Here is an 18,790-nt window from a genome sequence, read left to right as displayed (position 1 = left end):
GTAATAGAAGGTAAAGTTCCTGGAAAAAGAAGTAGGGGTAGACCATCAATGACATGTATGGATGGCGTGTGTGGAATGACTGATCTTCAGAGAGTTGAGGCTGCCAGAAAGGCAAACAACAGGACTACATGGCGAGGCCTAGTGTGGAACATCACCGAGCATCGGAGTGACCATATGGCATCTGTAGATGCCCAGTGAACATAGAGAGAGCCATAAGTACAACCCTCCTCCTTTCTCATCCGGGCTTGGGACCGGCAATGGCGGAGTTCATCCCTACCTTACAGAAGACACAAAAGTAGCTTGCTATGCAGATGATATAGCCATCTGGCACACTATTGCTAAAATCAAAGAATCAGAGGAGATTCTAAACAAATTCATGAGAGGATTAGAAAAATGGTCGGATGAACTTAAACTCAAAATCAACCCAGACAAAACAAAACTAAGCACCTTTAGTACAGACAGGAAAAATAGACATTCCTGCAATTCCAAAGTCATGATCAACATCAAGCTAATTGAAAAAGTCACAAATCCAAAGTACCTTGGTATTACGCTTGATCAGGAATTACGTTTTGCAGAACACATCTCTAACATTTCCAGCAGAGCTCTAAAAAAATTAAATATACTGAAACGCTTTGTGGAACAAATTGGGGCTCAAATCCTCAAAACTACTTACACTACACTAATAAGTCCAATAATGGAACGTGCAACACTTATCTGGTCACTTTCGGCCTCATCGGTATTGGAAAAATTAGACAAAATACAAGCAAAAGCATCCAAGATTATCATTGGTGCAGTCTCATCCACTAACAACATCAGAGCCCAACCGGAATGTGGGCTCAACCTGCTGGAGGGCAGACGAAAATTTGCCACCATAAAATTCAAAATAATATCAGAAGCTACTAAAGTGATCATATCTCCCTAAAAACTTATGAACATTAGAATCAAAAATGTAGACTTCACAGATCATCAACTTTACAATATGATAACACTATCAGGAAGGAAATTGGTCTTGATCAGCTAAATGCCCACATAAACAAAGAACCTCTATTTTCCAGTCCTTTACCTCCAAATACCTCCATAAATCTAAACCTTACCAAACTCTGTACAAAAAAAGAAATGCTCAAAGAAAAATGCCTAAATACTATCAACCTTCTTTCATCCTCCAAACAGGTTATTTATTATACTGATGGATCGTCAGACACCAATATGATTAATGGAGGCGCTATTCTCCTTCTACTCCCGAAAGGTGAAAAACTTTCAATAAAAGTTGGATCTGGGAGAATTGCTTCCAATTTTACCAGCGAACTTTACGCAATAAATAAAGCACTCGAAGCCTACTTAAAATTATCATCATCTCAACAATCTGAGGGAATTATAATTTACAGTGACTCAAGATCAGCTATGGAGGCAATCAAAAATGGCAATACCAAGCTCACACAAGACACCCATAAACTCTAGAATCAACTAAAGTGTTTAGGAAAAAGTTTCATTTTACAATAGATTCCTGCATATGTAGGCATTGATTACAATAAAGCAGCTGATAAATTAGCAAAAGAGGCCAGAGAACTCAACCAAGAAACTCACATGATAACTCTTGCTGATGCTAATGCACTAGCAAAAGCTAAACTAATTTCACTAAAATCAGTGATACATGAAATTCCCGAAATCAATGCTGACAGAAAGACCTCCCCATGATAGCAAGACTATGAACAGGACATTATAGAGGAATAAAGATCAATGCAGATGATACAAGAACATAGAAACTGCAGCAACTGTTCCAATACTGAACTGACACCCACTCACATCTTTACCTGTCCAGCAATTACAGCAGCCTTGCAAGAAATAGATCCTAATCATGAACAACAGCTCTATACAAACAAAATCATCGACATAGCCAAAGCAGTTTAAGAAGCACATGGAAACATCTAAGACTCTTCAAAAGACAAGACAGCAACAACATGGTTAGCATTTCATTCTTATCCAATGTTCAGTATTTAGTAAAGTATCATATGTAAAAATGTTTTGGTTTTGCACGTGTTGCTATATTGCGGTGCTGTTGTATGTATTGTCATTTCATAACAAGCTGAATGAGTAGAAGTTTTTGTTTAATTTGTTTATTAATTTTTTAAAAAAAAATATTTGATATCCTAAATACAAAGAAAAGAATAATTAAGGAGGAGAAAAGAGTTTAAATAACTCCTTAATCGTTCTTTTCAGTCAAAGATAAAATGGTGTGTTTATTTTGTGATACTGTGATTTCAATTCAAGAATAATTCAATTTCAAAATTCAAGAAGTTTTAAGAAGAGTTGGGATGGAAAGAACACTGCTCAAGAATATTATGCAAAGAAAGACGAGATTTGCAGGACATCTTCTGAGAAGTTCTTCGGGATGTTGAGGGGAAGAGAAGACGTGGAAGACCAACTAGAGAGTGGTTCAGTGACATCATGGAATGGACTGGCTTAAGAATGATGCAGGCAACAGACAGAGAGAAATGGAGAAGAGCTACTCATCTGCTGCAATCCTCATGCTAGAGGATGCTACCAGACGACGACGATGTGATTTCAATAGTGAAAAGATACAATGCTCATATTTATGGTACACATAAGGACCACAAATATGCAAAATTGGAAGGAGAACAAAGAAAATCTATACTTATAAATATGAACGTTCAAAAAAAAAAAACTACTAACAACAATTATTTTAAGTGATGACAGGACTATGTGATTATGAAATGAAATTACTAAAGAAACTTACAAAGTAGCACATATACTTGAGATAAAATATAAGGCATATCTTCTTCACCGATCTCCTCATGCCTCAGGACTCGTGACCTTGGCAACAATGTTTGTCTATCTACTTCTGTCTCTTGATATGGCAGTTGTTTTTTCCAAGGAAAGTCTTGAGATCCTTGGATTTGATCTATCCATCTTCCTCTTGGTCCTGCTTTCCTGTGTTTTCCTCCTACTTTTCCTTGCATTATTTCCTTATCAATGTTATCACCATCTTGCCATGATATATGACCAAAATACTGAAGTATCTTCTTGTTGACTATTTTACTCAATCTCTTTTTGATGTTTAACTGATTGAGAATACTGACATTGGTTCTTTATCCATCCATGAGACATTCAACATCCTTCTCCAGCATCATATTTCAAAGCTATCAAGTGTTTCTTTATCTCTCTTACCAAGTGTCCATGATTCTGCACCATAGAGAATGATTGAGAAAACAAGGGTATTCACTAGTTTATATTTGGTAGCATTAGAAATATTTTTATCTTTCCATATCTTTTTTAGTTGTGTCATGGCATTCCTTCCCATTACAATTCTTCTTTTTATTTCCATATGAAACCCACCTTTATTATCTATCAGGGCTTCAAGATATATGAACTGTTCAACTTTTACTATGTTGATGAGTAGATATTTCTTCTTTTCTTATCATCATATACTTGGTCTTATTTCTGTTAATGCTCTCCCAATAAGTGACATCAGTTCTCTTTCATTACTGGCTATAAGCACTGTATCATCTGCATATTCCTGAGGTTGTTTATCTTTTTACCTGCAATTGAGATACCATCTTTCCATCCATCAAGAGCTTTTCTTATTATGAATTCACTACAGAAGTTGAACAGGTCAGGAGATAGGATACATCCCTGCCTAATCCCTTTTTCTATTTTAAACTATTCTGAGATATTTTGACCTATCTCCACTGTTGCTGAGTTCCTGTCATATAGTTGTTTTATTAGGTTGATTAGGTATTTTGAAATTCCCATTTTGTTCAGACATTTCCAGAGTATCTCCCAAATGACACAGTCAAATGCCTTGGTATAGTGCACAAAACAAAGGAATATTGAACTCATGGATTTTTCTATTAGCTACCGTATGTTTGCAATTTGGTCTCTGGTGCCTCTACCAGACCTGAAAAACCAGCCTGTTCATTTGGGATTTGTAGTTCAATGTAGTTTTTCAGTATTTTCTACTCATAGAGCAGAATTTTGCTTGTGTGTGAAATCAGTGCAACAGTCCTTTAGTTGTTGCAATCATTAATATTTCCTTGCTTGTGTAATGGTATGAATATAGATCTTACCCAATCTTCTGGCCAGATACCTGTTTCCCAAATTTTGCTGCATAGTTTAAAGATAATTTCAGTTACATTAGGCTCCAGGGTTGTGAGTAGTTCACTCAGTATTTGACCAAACCCTGGTGTTTTACCTTTCTTGAGTTTTTTCAAAGCCCATTCAATTTTGCCCTTTAAAATATTTGGTTCTTTTAGTATGGTTCTTCTTGCCTTTCTTCAAATGAAATATTAGTATCTTTGACTGTTCATACTGAAAGTTGTTATTTGGTCTTTTCATTAAAATTGAAACAAACTATTTGATTTTTAAGACCATGGATTTAATAAACATTTATACAAATCGTCTACTATTTTCGCTATCTGTAACTGTCTAGCTTTGTCAAGACCAGGAAGGTAATGCTAGTATTAAATGCAAAAAAACAAAAGAATGAAGACACTTCTACTAGGTTTGCTAGCTGTAACAGTCTAGCTTTGTCAAGACTAGGAAGGTAATGCTAGTATTAAATGCAAAAAAACAAAAGAATGAAGAAACTTCTACTAGGTTTGCTAGATGTAACTGTCTAGCTTTGTCAAGACTAGGAAGGTAATGCTAGTATTAAATGCAAAAAAACAAAAGAATGAAGTAACGGTTTAAAAACAGTTAAACAAATTGCAGTGCATGCATGACATCACACGCATTAGGCATGAAGACGTAGTTATTGTTATTAAGTCACGTTTTATAATTTTTTGCATAATTTAGTTCCTTTAAACTTAATGAATTTAACAGATTTTTCCATGTCTTTTAATATTATTCCCTGGTTTCTATTGAGATTATTTCCTGTTCGTAGGACTACTGCAGCTTCTTTAAAGGTTCTACATCTAAAATCCTCTTCGATATATGGCATGGAACTGTTATTCCAATCTATTGAATGGTTTGAAGTTGAGAAATGATGTACTAGCCCTGAGATGTCTGTTCTGTTATGATTGACATCTCTGAGATGTTCCTTCTTTCCAATTTGTAGGCTTCTTGAAGTTTGGCCTATGTAGGTAAGTCCACACATACATGGTATGCTATAAACATCTGCATAGAGAGAACAAAATTCTCTATAGAAACAACCTCCAGCAACAACCTCAGATGACCCAGTACATATCTTCCATCGTCATACCCTATGCTGGATCAGTCTCCACCAAAATAGCAAGAATCATGAGACCTTTCAACATCAGAATTGTTTATAAACCTACCACAACTACAAGACAGTTATTAAGATCCACTAAGGATAGCGTTGCTTTCTACAAATACGCAGGTGTTTATAACATACCATGTACGTGTGGACTTACCTACATAGGCCAAACTTCAAAAAGCCTATAAATTCGAAAGAAGGAACATGTCGGAGATGTCAATCATAACAGAACAGACACCTCAGGGTTAGCACATCATTTCTCAACTTCAAACCATTCAATAGATTGGGATAACAGTTCCATGCCATATATTGAAGAGGATGTTAGATGTAGAACCTTTAAAGAAGCTGCAGTAGTCCTACGAACAGGAAATAATCTCAATAGAAACCAGGGAATAATATTAAAAGACGTGGAAAAATCTGTTAAATTCATTAAGTTTAACGGAACTAAATTACGCGAAAAATTATAAAACGTGACTTAATAACAATAACTAAGTCTTCATGCCTAATGCATGTGATGTCACACGTGCACTGCAATTTGTTTAAGTGTTTTTAAACCGTTACTTCATTCTTTTGTTTTTTTGCATTTAATACTAGCATTACCTTCCTAGTCTTGACAAAGCTAGACAGTTACAGCTAGCAAACCTAGTAGAAGTTTCTTCATTCTTTGTTTTTTTGCATTTAATACTAGCATTACCTTCCTAGTCTTGACAAAGCTAGACAGTTACAGCTAGCGAAACTAGCAGACGATTTGTATAAATGTTTATTAAATCCATAGTCTTAAAAATCAAATAGCTTGTTTCAATATTAGTATCTTTATAAAGATTTTCACAGTAGCTTTTCCATCTCTTGAGTACATCATTTGTATTCGTTAAAATTCAGTTGTTTGAATCAGATAAGCTAGAGATATTTGGTTTAAAGTTTCTAGTTATGAGTTTGATTTTCTTTAATAGATCTTTGATTTGATTTTTATTAGGATTTTCTTCAATTTCTTCACACTGTTGTTGTAAAAACTTGTCTTTGTCTTTCTTGCAGAGTTTTTTGATGCATTTTAATAATTTAGAATACTTTTGTCTATCTTTTCTTTAGAAACTCCAGTTGCCTTGATTTTTCTTCTTTTTTTCAATTTGAACTAGTGTTTCATTTGAGATCCATGGACTGTTTATTTTTGTTCATTTGGGAATTGTATTCTTTGCTGTCTCAAGAATTATTGCTTTTGTTTTACACCAAAGTTCTTCTGGTGTTGTTTCCCTATACAGTTTCTTAATTTTAAAAGTCTGTTTTCCACTGCAATATTGTAATTACTATTAACCACGCTACCAGCCAAGATATCTATAGAAGTCAAGGTTATCATGGATGCAAAGTGCATATTAAAATTATAATACTATTAATAATACATTGAAATATATGATGGATATGAAGCATATGAGGATGACATATTTGATCCATAATGGTCGGTAAGGTGGTTAACTCTTGAGACCTCTGCTCTTGAAGGATAGGCTACTTTATTCACCTTTAAATGTATTTTTATGTCTGCAATGAGAAGTTGATGATCTGAGCCACAGTCTGCACCGGGAAGTGTTTTTACATTTTTCATCATGGGTTTCCATTGCTCATTGATTAGGATAAAGTCAGTTTGGTTTCTGGTTCTATCACCAGGTGATCTCCATGTATATAGTCTACAATTATGGTATTTGAAGCATGTGTTTGTTATATTCATCTCTCTTTCTAAACAGAAATTAATCAGCCTTCCTCCCCTGGTATTTTGGTTGCTTAAGCCAAAAGCTCCAAGTACTTTCCCGTTATGATTGTCTATCCTCTTGCCAACTTTTTATTGAAATCGCCCATTATGATTAATATGTCTTTTTTAGGTATTGTTTCAATGCTTGCATTCAGCAGTTGGTGCATAAATTTGAAAAAATGTGATAACTAATGGTTTACAGTCAGTTCTTATTGAGATCATTCTGTCACTAATGGGATTGTATCCAGTTATAGATATGTATAATGCCTTGCTAGTAATTATTGTAACTCCATTCTTGCTGACTGAATCAGCAAGATTTTCATATCTTGCTGATTACATAACAAGTAATCATATCTGCTTCGCAGATATGATTACTTGTCTGTGAGTTAAAGTGACCTTTGCCTCTCCAATGGGTTTCTGCAGTACCCAGTAAATCAATGTTCCTTTCTTTTATTTCTTTTTGGACAATGTCTAGTTTTCTGCTCTGTACAAAGCCTTGTACATTCCATGTACCTATCCGAGTTATTTTTCTTAATGAGTGTTTTTTGGTCACAACTGAGAGAAATCAGTTTTGTCAACATCATGCATACTTATTATTATTATTAATAATAATAAGTATGCATGATGAGCGGATAAAAAGCATATCCGCTCTCCAATCATTGAGGGAGGGCACCTACTCGACAACTCTTTGTCTCCACCACTCAATCCACCAACTACAACTAACCGTAACTACACTAACGCCATCTACCGACCACCACTAGTATTTCCACAGACAATCACAAACATCCATGCCCACAGAGGGATTCGAACTCGCAACATTTTATGACTGGAGAGTGGATATGCTAACCACTCGGCCAACCAGGCCGGCATTTTTCTATAGTATTATGCAGTGGCACACTCTGGATTTAATCTTGAGGGGGGGGGGTTGAATAGAAGATTTGAGAATACACACTACTTATCGCATACGACCAATGACTGAGCATCAACAATAACATAGTCAGTGAGACTCTTCTCTCCATGTGAATTTGTGCACATTTTTATGTTGGAACATGGTGTTAGTAATAACCAGTCCATGTCCTGAGCAGAAATCCAGGTATTTGCCATTATTATTAGCTTTGCTCTTTTCTCCAAATTTTCCCAAAATATTTTTGTATGTCTGACAATCATTTCCTACTCTACTATTTAGATCCCCAACAAGGACCTACTTTTCATTTTTCATTGTGTCAGTGGCTTTCTCTAAAGCATCAAAAAATTCCTCCACTTCTACCTTAGTAGAACCTTCTGTGGGACCATAGGCACAAATAAGTCTCATTGTCCAATTCCCCATTCTGATATTTGCCCACATCACTCTACTTGAGACTGCCTGCCATTCAAGAAGCTTAGCCTCCTATTTAGTGTTGAATACTGTGATTGAGCTCCTTCTTTTCCTTGATTGTCATTGCCTGAATATAACATTTTGTATTTATTGCTCAGAAAGATCTCACCAGTTTTTGTCTTTTTTGTTTCAGTCACCCCTATTATGTCAATCTGGTACTTATCTAATTCCTCAGCTAGCTCCATTTCTTTGCCATTCAGGCTTCTTATGTTGATAGTACCGATCTTTAACTGTGGTGATGCTGAGTTGGCTTGTGTTTTCAGATTTGTTCCAGTAGCTGACTTTTCGCTGTTTGCCCTGGTTCCCTGGCGAAAACAATGGGGGCCTTGTTTAACTGGCTGACTCCCCAGCTAGCATGAAATTTTGTCATGTTGTACCATCATTTTGTATTTTCATTTAAGCCAATAAGAATACAAAATGTTTGGCAAAATCCCAAATTGCCAGCCCATCCTCCTTTGTTAAGTATCCAAGTAGATATCCAACAAGGTGCACCACGAGAAGGTGAGGATTGGACATTAGTTCAGAAGCCTTGGTCGGTTCTCTGCATTCCTTTAAAGGCTGTGTGGAGGTCTCCTCTCAGTTATACAGCTTTGACCCTTAAGCACCCATTTTCTATAGTATTATGCATATAACAAGTATTTGTATGCACATATGTGCATTGTGTATATTGTAAATAGCATATGAATTATGAAGATTGAATAAGTCATTGTTTTTTATAAAACTGTTATTGTTATTATTAATGAAACTTTTGTATCATAGTGTTATTTTGTTTATCTACTTGTGTGCACTTGTAATTTCTTTGAAAGAGGATAAATATTTATTCTTCTGTAAAAAAAAAGAAAATGTGAACTCTTCTTATGAGAAATTTGCAGTGAGACAAAGGAAAAGGTTAGATGTTTACTAAAATAAATTTCCTCATCAGAATAGCATTAATGCCTATGGGATTTCTTGTGAACTTTCTTGGCAATTTGTTACTGTTGCGATCACTATAATGGCATTTGCTATAGTGAGAGATCATTATTAATTTTAATGGAACCTGTGACATAGTAATTGGAAGTGAAACATGTTATACTAAATAGCCTTAATGAAAGTAGCACAGATATTTTGTACCAAAACTAAGTACATCATCAGAATGGAACAACCAAGCAATTTAAAGAACCTAGAATACAAGTGTAATACAATAGTTGGTTAATCGATAACAACTAGTGGCCATTTAACAACTATATGATAAGAAGGAGCAAATCAAATAGAAATCATTGCTGATATTTAAACAGAATGAGAATCTCCCAGACGTTTAGGAGAGAGAGAGAGACAGTCATTCCAATTTAAATTAGGGCAGTGTAAGAAGACTGAACTTTCTTTGGAATGATGTTCATGTTTAAAACTGCTTAATGGTGAAGACAAGCTTTGTTCCAAAGGATACTGTTTGGTCTCAATATCGTATTGGACAAAACCCAACTTTTGAGGTGTAAGTATTCAGAGATATGCACTAATCCTCTTTTTTTCTCCATTTTTCTCCAACAGAACAGCTTGTCTGTCCAAAGTATGTTAGATTACATTCACAAGGACTCAGATGAAAGTTTATCTTTTGTGGTGGTTAAGAGATTAGAAATTTTGTTAATTTATAAACATGTGGGTATCAGGTAAAACCTTTTCAAAATTCTGTCTATTGTAGGTTGGAAAATACCAGAAATATGAGCTCAGAACGCTACATTCTATTGTAGTATCCTTGAAAGTAGGAATATTACTATATAAACTGGTTGAAAAGGTACCAGAGGGCCTTACAGGTAAGTAGTGGTTAGTTCGTTTTCAGAATATCAAATGCCATCTGGATGAATCCTGAAAGAGAGTTAGTGATCAATGGCAGAAATTAAAGTATTTTCTAGATAGTTTAAATCAGTGTATGCCTGGAGGTACTGCCTTGGTTTGCCAGGCTGGCAGCTGCCCCTCTCTTAATGCTGTCCATCATTGCTGTCAAGGTTGTCATGGGAAAATAGTAGAGTGATTTCCCTCTTGCTTTCTCTACCACATTGTTACTGCCATTAAACTGATCCAGCCATGCCAAGTAACTGTATGGAGATGAACCCTATATAAATGTACTTACATCTTCAGCTTCGTGCTAGTACTGGTAAGAACTAAATATCCACTACCAGGCTTGTCGGTCCACGGGAGGTATTTCATTTCCCTCCTACCACCCATATCTGGGAAGCTTTCCCCTATTCATCACCTGGGAATATACCCTTCAGATGTGACAGGCTCCCCCAATGGGAAAGTCATATAGTGATGTGGAAATCATAAAATAGTGCATTGCTAAAGTTATATGTGGATACAGATAAAGTTAGTATATATATACAGGTTCCTCTTTCATGAAGAAATGTAGCCAAACGACAACATGAATTAGGTTTCAATGTTATTATACATCTTCAAAAAATTTGCAAAAATAAAGATACTTATTTTTCAATTGCCTTAGATTAGTGGTTCTTAAAATTTTTTTGCCTGGTTCCCCCTTTCAACTATTTGTATCGCCTGGTGCCCCATGCTCATTTTTGGACTAGGTTAATGGCTCAATAAGATAATTATAATATATTATTAGGCAAACCTAAATTACCATCAACATATTTGAATTGATAGTTAATTAAAAATTAGTGAACTTTGATACAAATTAATTTTTACTCAAAAAAGAATACCGTATTTAATAAACCAATCATTAATGGTTACCCCGAGTCTGATGAGATCCTGCTAATTTCTCGATATTAGGTTCAATGTTCAACAAATGAAGTGTCAAGTTTTTTATATTTTTTTTCAAGTTTATTATTATATTAGTACTATTATAATGCTTACCGTCCCCCTCAGCACCGCTTACCGCCCCCTCAGTGTTCACAGCGCCCTGGGGCGGCCACTACCTCATAGGTTAAAAACCACTGCCCTAGATGAGTCCATTGATATTGCTGATGTAGCACAAGTTTATTTTATATTCACATAACTGCAGATTTTCAGTGTTATGAGAAGCTGTTAATTTTGGCTACTCTCATGGGGAGAACAGATGGAATTGACTTTCTTAATATTTTTAAAGATGAATGTCAGGGAGCAAAGTTTAATTTGATAAGTGTATGTACAGATGATGCTTCTTCTATGAGAGAAAAACATGAAGAATTTGTTGCATTGCTACAAAATGAAAGAGAAAATTCCAATAACTTGATTTCATTTCATTGTATATTACATCAACAGAATCTTTGCATCAAATTTACTCTTTTAAAAGACACATTAAGGAAAATTATTGATACTGTTAACTATATTTGAGAGAGTTCTTCAAGGCATTGCCAGTTTTGCAATGTGCTTCAAATTGATGAAGAAACATCAAGTGTGGATCTTCCTTATCATTCTGAAATACACAGGAAAAACTTCTAGATAATGTTTTAACACCACTATAACAAATTACATATTTTTACATAGAAGAAAATAAATTTTGTGAATTTTCTAAAGAGGATTTTTGCAAATATGCTGCATTTTTATGTGACTTAATGTCATAATAAAATAAGCTAAATGTTTGTCTGAATGAATGAATGCTTGAATATTCATTCAAGCATTTATGAAAGAGTTGATTTTTTTTTCCTCTCTTCTTTCCAAACATGTAATTTAAACTGAACATTTTCCTGAACTGGCAAAGGTAGTTGAAAAATGGTGCACTAATAAAACCTTTAGAAACTGTGATATAAATGAATACAGCAGTGTCATAGACTCATTGATCGAAGAATACAATGACAGGTTTAAAGATTTTGATAAACATGATCTCAGACTAGAAGTGGCTTTCCAACTACATTTAGTTGATGTCTCTGCTGCATCTGAAAATCTACAAATCGAGCTGATTGAGCTCTCAAAGACAATATTCTGAAATCTCTATTGGACAATAAGAAAGATCTCACTGAAATATGGTCGAGTATCCAAAAATGCTTCGACTCGTTCATTCAGCACAATCTACTGTTGTGAAGCAACGTTTTTATACATGGTTTATATTAAAACATGCTTGAGATCACAAATGACGAACACTCAACTGAAAGACAACTGAAGCTAAAGACAACAATGATAAAACCAAATATATGATGCTTATCCAACAATAAGCAATCTTAAATAAGTCATTAAATTATGTATTAATTTACTTAAATAAGTAAATTAACGTGAAGTTTGTATTCATAGAATGTAATAAAATAAAGTGTCTTATTAGCTGATGAATTGTTTTAATTTCTAGAACTTCTTTCTTGAACTTTAATTTTTTTGTAAATAAATAAAACACTTTTGAGAGTTTTTAAACTTTTTTTTTTAATGTTATGATATTGATATTCATACTGTACACATATGACCTCTTTATAATTTGCATTGAGTGATTTAAATCCCTTTCCACATTCAGTCTCACTTAAATAGTGAGACTGAAGGTGGGAAGGAATTTAAAGAAGTTGTTTAGGAAGTGAAGGATAATAGTGTTATTGGGAAAGTAGTTAGTTTGTTGACCAGATATGACAGTAGTGAACTGAGAAGGAGAGCCATACCGAATGACAAGATGACTGAATTATGTCACACAGAGAGTGTTCATTTTGTGAGTGTATGGAATGAATTTGAAGGGAAGTTAGAATGATTCAAAACTGATGGAATGCATCTGAATGGGTTTGGTCATTTGGAGTGATTGTTGTTTATTAAGAGTTCACAGAGTTCATACAAAATTAGTACCACTAAGAGTCAGAGAGAGCTTGAGAAGCAGATTGTGGAAGGATGGGAAGAGGATGGATACAAAGGTGAGGAAGTGATTATAGCAGAGCAAAATGATTCAGTGCAAACTTGTGGGGATGATAAGAATATAATGAAAATCAGATCTGGGAAACAGGGATGGTCAGAACTAAGTGAGAAGTGCACTGTAGCAGAGAGAGAGAGAGTAAAAAGTGATTGGGTTGAAAGGATGGCCTCAAAGAGTGGAGAATTGTTATGCTTGTATACTAATGTGCAGAGTATCAGAAATAAAAGGGTTGAGTTTGTAGCATTGATTGAATCAGTATGCCCAAAGATAATTGCCTTAAGTGAAACTTGGTTAACTGAGGATGATATACTGTCAGGACTTGAAATGGAGGATATAGAGTCGAAAGGATAGGAAGATGAAGAGAAGAGGGAAGGAGTATTGTTAGTGGTAGCAGAGGAATTGTGTCCTTCAAGAGTGGAAAATAGTAGTACATGAAGATTTTCAAGCTGTTTGGTGTGAAGCAGAGATCACTAAAATAGCATATCTAATAGGATGCTTCTAATTAAAATCTTCCATTAGAGTATTGATTATGAAATGTTTAGACAAATTTGTTGGGCATGTAAAAGGAAGATGATTGTAATGGAAGATTTTAATTATAGGAATGTGGATTAGTAACAAAGAGAGTGAATTTGTTCAGGTATTGGTTTGCAAGGTGGTTAAACAGAAAAAAGTTATCAAGAAGGTCTATATGTGGAACTATAAAGTGGGTGATTATCAGAAGCTCCGCAGTCAACTAGCATCAATACATTGGGTTGATGAATTGTGTAGAAAAGACATTGATAGTGCATGAGAAAATATAAGGCAGTATCTAACACAACAATGCATAACTGCAAACCAAGAGTTACGTGAATAAACAGAATAGGAATGATATGAATGAACAGTGAAATCAAGCAAGTAGCGTTACAAAAGAAATTATGGAGGAAGTACAAGACGGTTTTACAGTGAACATATGCATGAAGAATATAAAATGTAAGCCAGAAAAGTGACCAGCATGGTTTAAAAAAAAAAAAAAAAAAAAAAAAAAAAAGTAGGATATGAGAGGATATTGGCCAGTCAGGTCAAAGCTAATCCAAGGGAATTTTTCTGCTGTGTTGCAAGCAAGAGGAAAAATAAATATGGCAGGTTGATGCTGGTGGACAGTTATGGTAGCAGAGTAACCACAGTAAATGATATAGTGGAATTATTTAACAAAGACTTCATCAGTGTATATCATAGTGATGTGAATGATGCTGTGAATGTGTAAAAGGGAGGCAAGAATTAGGAGAATTAAAGTTGAAAGAATCAGAGGTGTGTGAAAGACGTTAATAAGGCTCTGGGAACAGATGATATATCACCACGTATTTTTAAAGAATGTGCAAAACAGTTAGCCATGCCCTTGTCCTGATTATTTAATGAAAGTCTTGCAGTGTTGAAGGTTCCTAAGGAGTGGAAAGAAAGCAAAATAATACCTCTCCACGAGAATGGTTCGAAAACAGAACTTTCCAATTAGAGACCAGTCTGTATATCTGCAATTGTGACCAAAGCATTGGAAAAATTGGTTAGAAATAGAATACAGGACTGAGTTGATGAACATAAGATTCTCTCTGATGGTCAGCATGCATTTGTGAAGGACAGGTCTTGTTTTAGCAATCTGCTTATGTTTTATGATAAGGTGATGAATGCATTGGATAAGGGAAATTCATATACAGTGATATTCTTGGACTTGCCAAAAGTATTTGATAGATTACTACATGATAAGTTGGTGTACAAGCTGCAGAGGATAGGAACAGATAGTATACTGGTTAGATGGATTGGAGATTGGCTTTCTGAACGATACCAGCAAGATGTGTATGATAGAGCTGTGTCTCAGAAAAGGAAGGTGACTAGTGATGTGCTTGGACTCCTACTGTTTAACTTGTTTGTTAATGATATTTCATGTGGATTGATTGGGGATTATCAAATGTTTGCCAATAATGCAAAGTTACGTAGACTTATCAGGAGTAGTGCTGATGTTAATTCTCTACAGGAAGATATGAATAGACTTTTATCTTGGACATGTGAATGGGGTTGCAATTTTAATGTTAATAAATGCAAGGCGTTACATTGTGGGATATGGAGATATATGGCTACATATTGTATTGGTGGAGCTATACTTTAGGAAGTGGATGAGATTTGGGATCTTGGAGTGATGGTAGACAGTGGACTGAAGTTCTGGGGACACATTGCAAGTGTTGCAAAGACTGCATGTGATATAACTGCTATGATAACAAGTACATTGACATGTAGGGATAAGGAGGTGGTGGTGGTAGTGCCTCTGTATAAGGCATTGGTCTGACCACATTTGGACTATTCTGCTCAGATTTGGTAACCTAGTTTTCATTGTGATGTGGAAACACTAGAGAGGGTCCAAAGACGAATAAACAAAGTAATATCAGGATTCTACAGTGTTGGTTATGAAGAGCATTTGAGAATATGTGATTTACAGATATTGGTGGATAGGAGGAAAGGATGAGATATGATAGAGACCCTCAAGTTAGTTAAGGGACTTTATCAGATTAATACAACAGAAATTATACAAAGAGTGGATGTTAAGATGGAAAGAATGAGAGGCCATCCCTGGAAGTTGTATAAAGATGTGGTAAAGCAGGTTGTGAGAAGTAAACTTTTTACATGGAGAGTTGTTAGTGAGTGGAATGCATTGCCTGAGTGTGTTGTGAATGCAGGTAATGTAAATGACTTCAGAGCTCATTATGATAGACTTGTTGCTGGTTGAGTGGGCCTCTCACGATGTGTCTGTTGACTCCATGGACGTTGCTAAATAATAACTTTAGCAAAATTCATTTACCTGAAGTTTGCAGCCTTATGAGGAATCCGTAAAGTGATATGTGGCCTTCCAATGCCTAAAGGCCTCACCCATGGACTACACACTACAACTATGATTTCTTCAACAGACAAGTTTTCTGCACTGGGACTTTCAATATCAGATTTGTAATGGTTGCTTTTTGCAGTTCTATCAAAGCTGGAGCTTTTGTATCAAATCATATATAGTATTCCATTTTTTCCTACATGTCTTTGTAACACGTAGAAAATCAAGTTGCATAGTGTGAGGGAACTAGGAATGGAGGCCTTTATCCCAATAAAAGTAAGTTCTATAAATCATTCAAAGCAAATGTTTGATCTGATCATGGAAAACAAGAAATAAATTTCCAGAGATCACCCCCCCCCCCCTCCAATTGGTACTACTGTAATCCCAATGAGATTGTGAGTTTCTGATGATGTTTAATGGTTTTAATGGTGCATGGACAGCAAAGGTCACACTGCACCATATCAAAGATTATAGCAATACACAAGTAACTTAAAGGACAATCTGCTACCTAGCAGATCTAGTTGGCATTTCCTCCAACTAGAAAGATATCCTTTTGCAACTCAGAAAAATTTACCATAGATATACACAAATAATGTCAGTCAGGATTAGGAGGAAGAAGAAATGGTAGCTAATTTCTGCCAGACTACTATGCAATATATGATAAGAAATATTGTTTAATTCCTCGTTAGGCTACGATCCTTTAGTTCTAACATATGCAAACAGATGACATAGGGTACTGGCCATCTAGCAATTTCCTGATGCAAGGTTAAATGCCACACATTCTTTGGAGAATAAAATTTTGATTTCCTATCCCACATGTGGGATATAGGAAACCCAAAACTTCACAAATCCTATACCTCACCTGCATCCTATAGCATGTTCACATACAAACTTTTCCAAACATTTAACAAAATAATTCCTCTTTCTCCCTCCCTTTTTCCTCATTCATTAAAACATCTATTCACTTTCACTTTGGATATTACCTCTCTATTTAGCAAAGTGCTAGTGACAAAAACTCTTCAACCTATTAATCCACAAATCCATTCTCAACATACTTGATTATTCAAATTTTCCATGCACTCATCTTAATTTTCATAGAAATAAAAAAATATACAATTTGGTAAATGAGGATGGCAATCCTCCTTAAGTCGCCATAGATACCATTAAGCCTCTTCATTGCATCAAGATGGCATCTCCACCTTGATGCAATGACAAGGCTTGCATGCACCAATGACTTCAAGAGTAATATGCCGGTGGCAGCTAAGCTAATGGCAGGGCCTCCCTAGCTGGATAGGTTGAGAGGTAGGTGCCAGACTAAGAGAGAGATACCCAGGTCCTACAGGTAGGGGATTTTGCATAAGGCTGGTTACCTTACCAAGTAAAACATTTCTACAACTCAGATGCTTTTACTGGAAAATTCATCAGATAGAAACAATGGAAAATGACCAGAAAAGAATAAAGGTAGACAATTAGAAATCTTGAACATTTTAAAAGCAGCCATGTGGAATGCACAAAGCATAACAATAAAGGAATTAGAATTAACAAAACAACTAAAAATATTAATATAGCTGTGATAACAGAAACAAAAAAGAAATTAAAGGAAACAAAAGATATAAATGGTTTTACTGTGCTATATAGTGGAGAGTGGATCAACATATCGCAGCTTCTAGTGGAGTGACCATTTTAATTGATAATAAATGGAAAAATAGAATACGAAAGTACAGTTTTATAAATGATCGAATTACAACAGTTAAATTAAAAACAAACAGAAGCTACTTAAATATCATAGGAGTAAATGGCCTTGAAGAAAATGAAAAAGAGGAGTCTGAACAATTTTAAGAACTACAAAAACAGTTAAATAAATGTAATAAAAATGACTCTATATTAATAGCAGAGATCTTAAATGCTAGAGTTGAAAATAATCCAATCCCAAATGTCTTAGAAAAATATGGAGAACTTTGAATAATGATGGATCATGAACTTGGGAGAAGGGGGATGACATCAGGTAACGCTGAGCCCAGTTGAGTCTAGAGGAGGATAATGTTGGGTATAGAAACAGTGGCATTTTTATGCTTTACACCAATGCCAGCAGTATCCGGAATAAAGGAGAGGAATCGATGGCGCTGATAGCATCAGCCTAGCCAAAGATTATTGTGATCACTGAGACTTGGTTGACAGAAGAGATTATAATAACAGGAATAGAAGTAGCAGGGTACAGCATTTTTCGGCAGGATAGGAAGGGAAAGCATGGTGGTGGAGTACTGCTTATGATAAGTGACGACTTATGTCCTCTAAGAGTGGAGGCTTTGGAAGGCAGTGACACTAATGATTTTGAAAGCATTTGGTGTAAGGTAGAGGTAGGCAAGACAGGATATTTAGCAGGATGTTGCTACAAACCAAGCAGCACAGATTGTGGGAACCAGGCGATGTTTAGACAGTTGAGCTTGGCAAGTACAAGAAGAATGATTGTTATGGGAGATTTTAACTACAGCAGTATAAACTGGGGAGAGGAAGATCCATGTAACAATAAGGGAATGGTTGAGGGAAAAATGTCTTAGGCAACATGTAATAGAGGGAACAAGAGATTAAAGAGTTTTGGATTTGGTCATAGCATCAGAAGAGTTGATGATAATTGAGATGACATCTCTCCCACCAGTTGGAGAGATTGACCATGTGGTTTTGACTTGGAAGATGAATAGACATGAAGGAGTATCAAAGAGATGGGAACATATGTGGAATTATAAGGCAGATGATTATAATAGTCTTAGACATCAACTTGGGGAAGTTTCATGGAGGGAGGAATTGGAAGGCCA

At 35.4% G+C, this 18,790-nt stretch overlaps 1 long non-coding RNA gene across 2 annotated transcripts in view; it reads left to right on the top strand.

The window, feature by feature from the left end:
- LOC150100530 (uncharacterized) overlaps positions 1 to 12,450 on the top strand; it is a 74,919-nt gene extending 62,469 nt beyond the window's left edge. For both annotated transcript variants that reach the window (XR_016549246.1, XR_016549247.1), the window contains one exon: positions 10,022 to 12,450. This is a non-coding gene — a long non-coding RNA (uncharacterized LOC150100530). The remainder of the gene's footprint in view (positions 1 to 10,021) is intronic.
- Positions 12,451 to 18,790: the final 6,340 nt, after the last annotated feature.

This window comes from Typopeltis vanoorti, chromosome 13 (genome assembly GCF_054136105.1).
Source record: "Typopeltis vanoorti isolate ZY-2024b chromosome 13, IOZ_Tvanoo_1.0, whole genome shotgun sequence".
Classification (NCBI taxonomy): Eukaryota; Metazoa; Arthropoda; class Arachnida; order Uropygi; family Thelyphonidae; genus Typopeltis; species Typopeltis vanoorti.
Note: the sequence above shows the minus strand (reverse complement) of the source record. Positions and strands in the feature narration are given on the sequence as shown.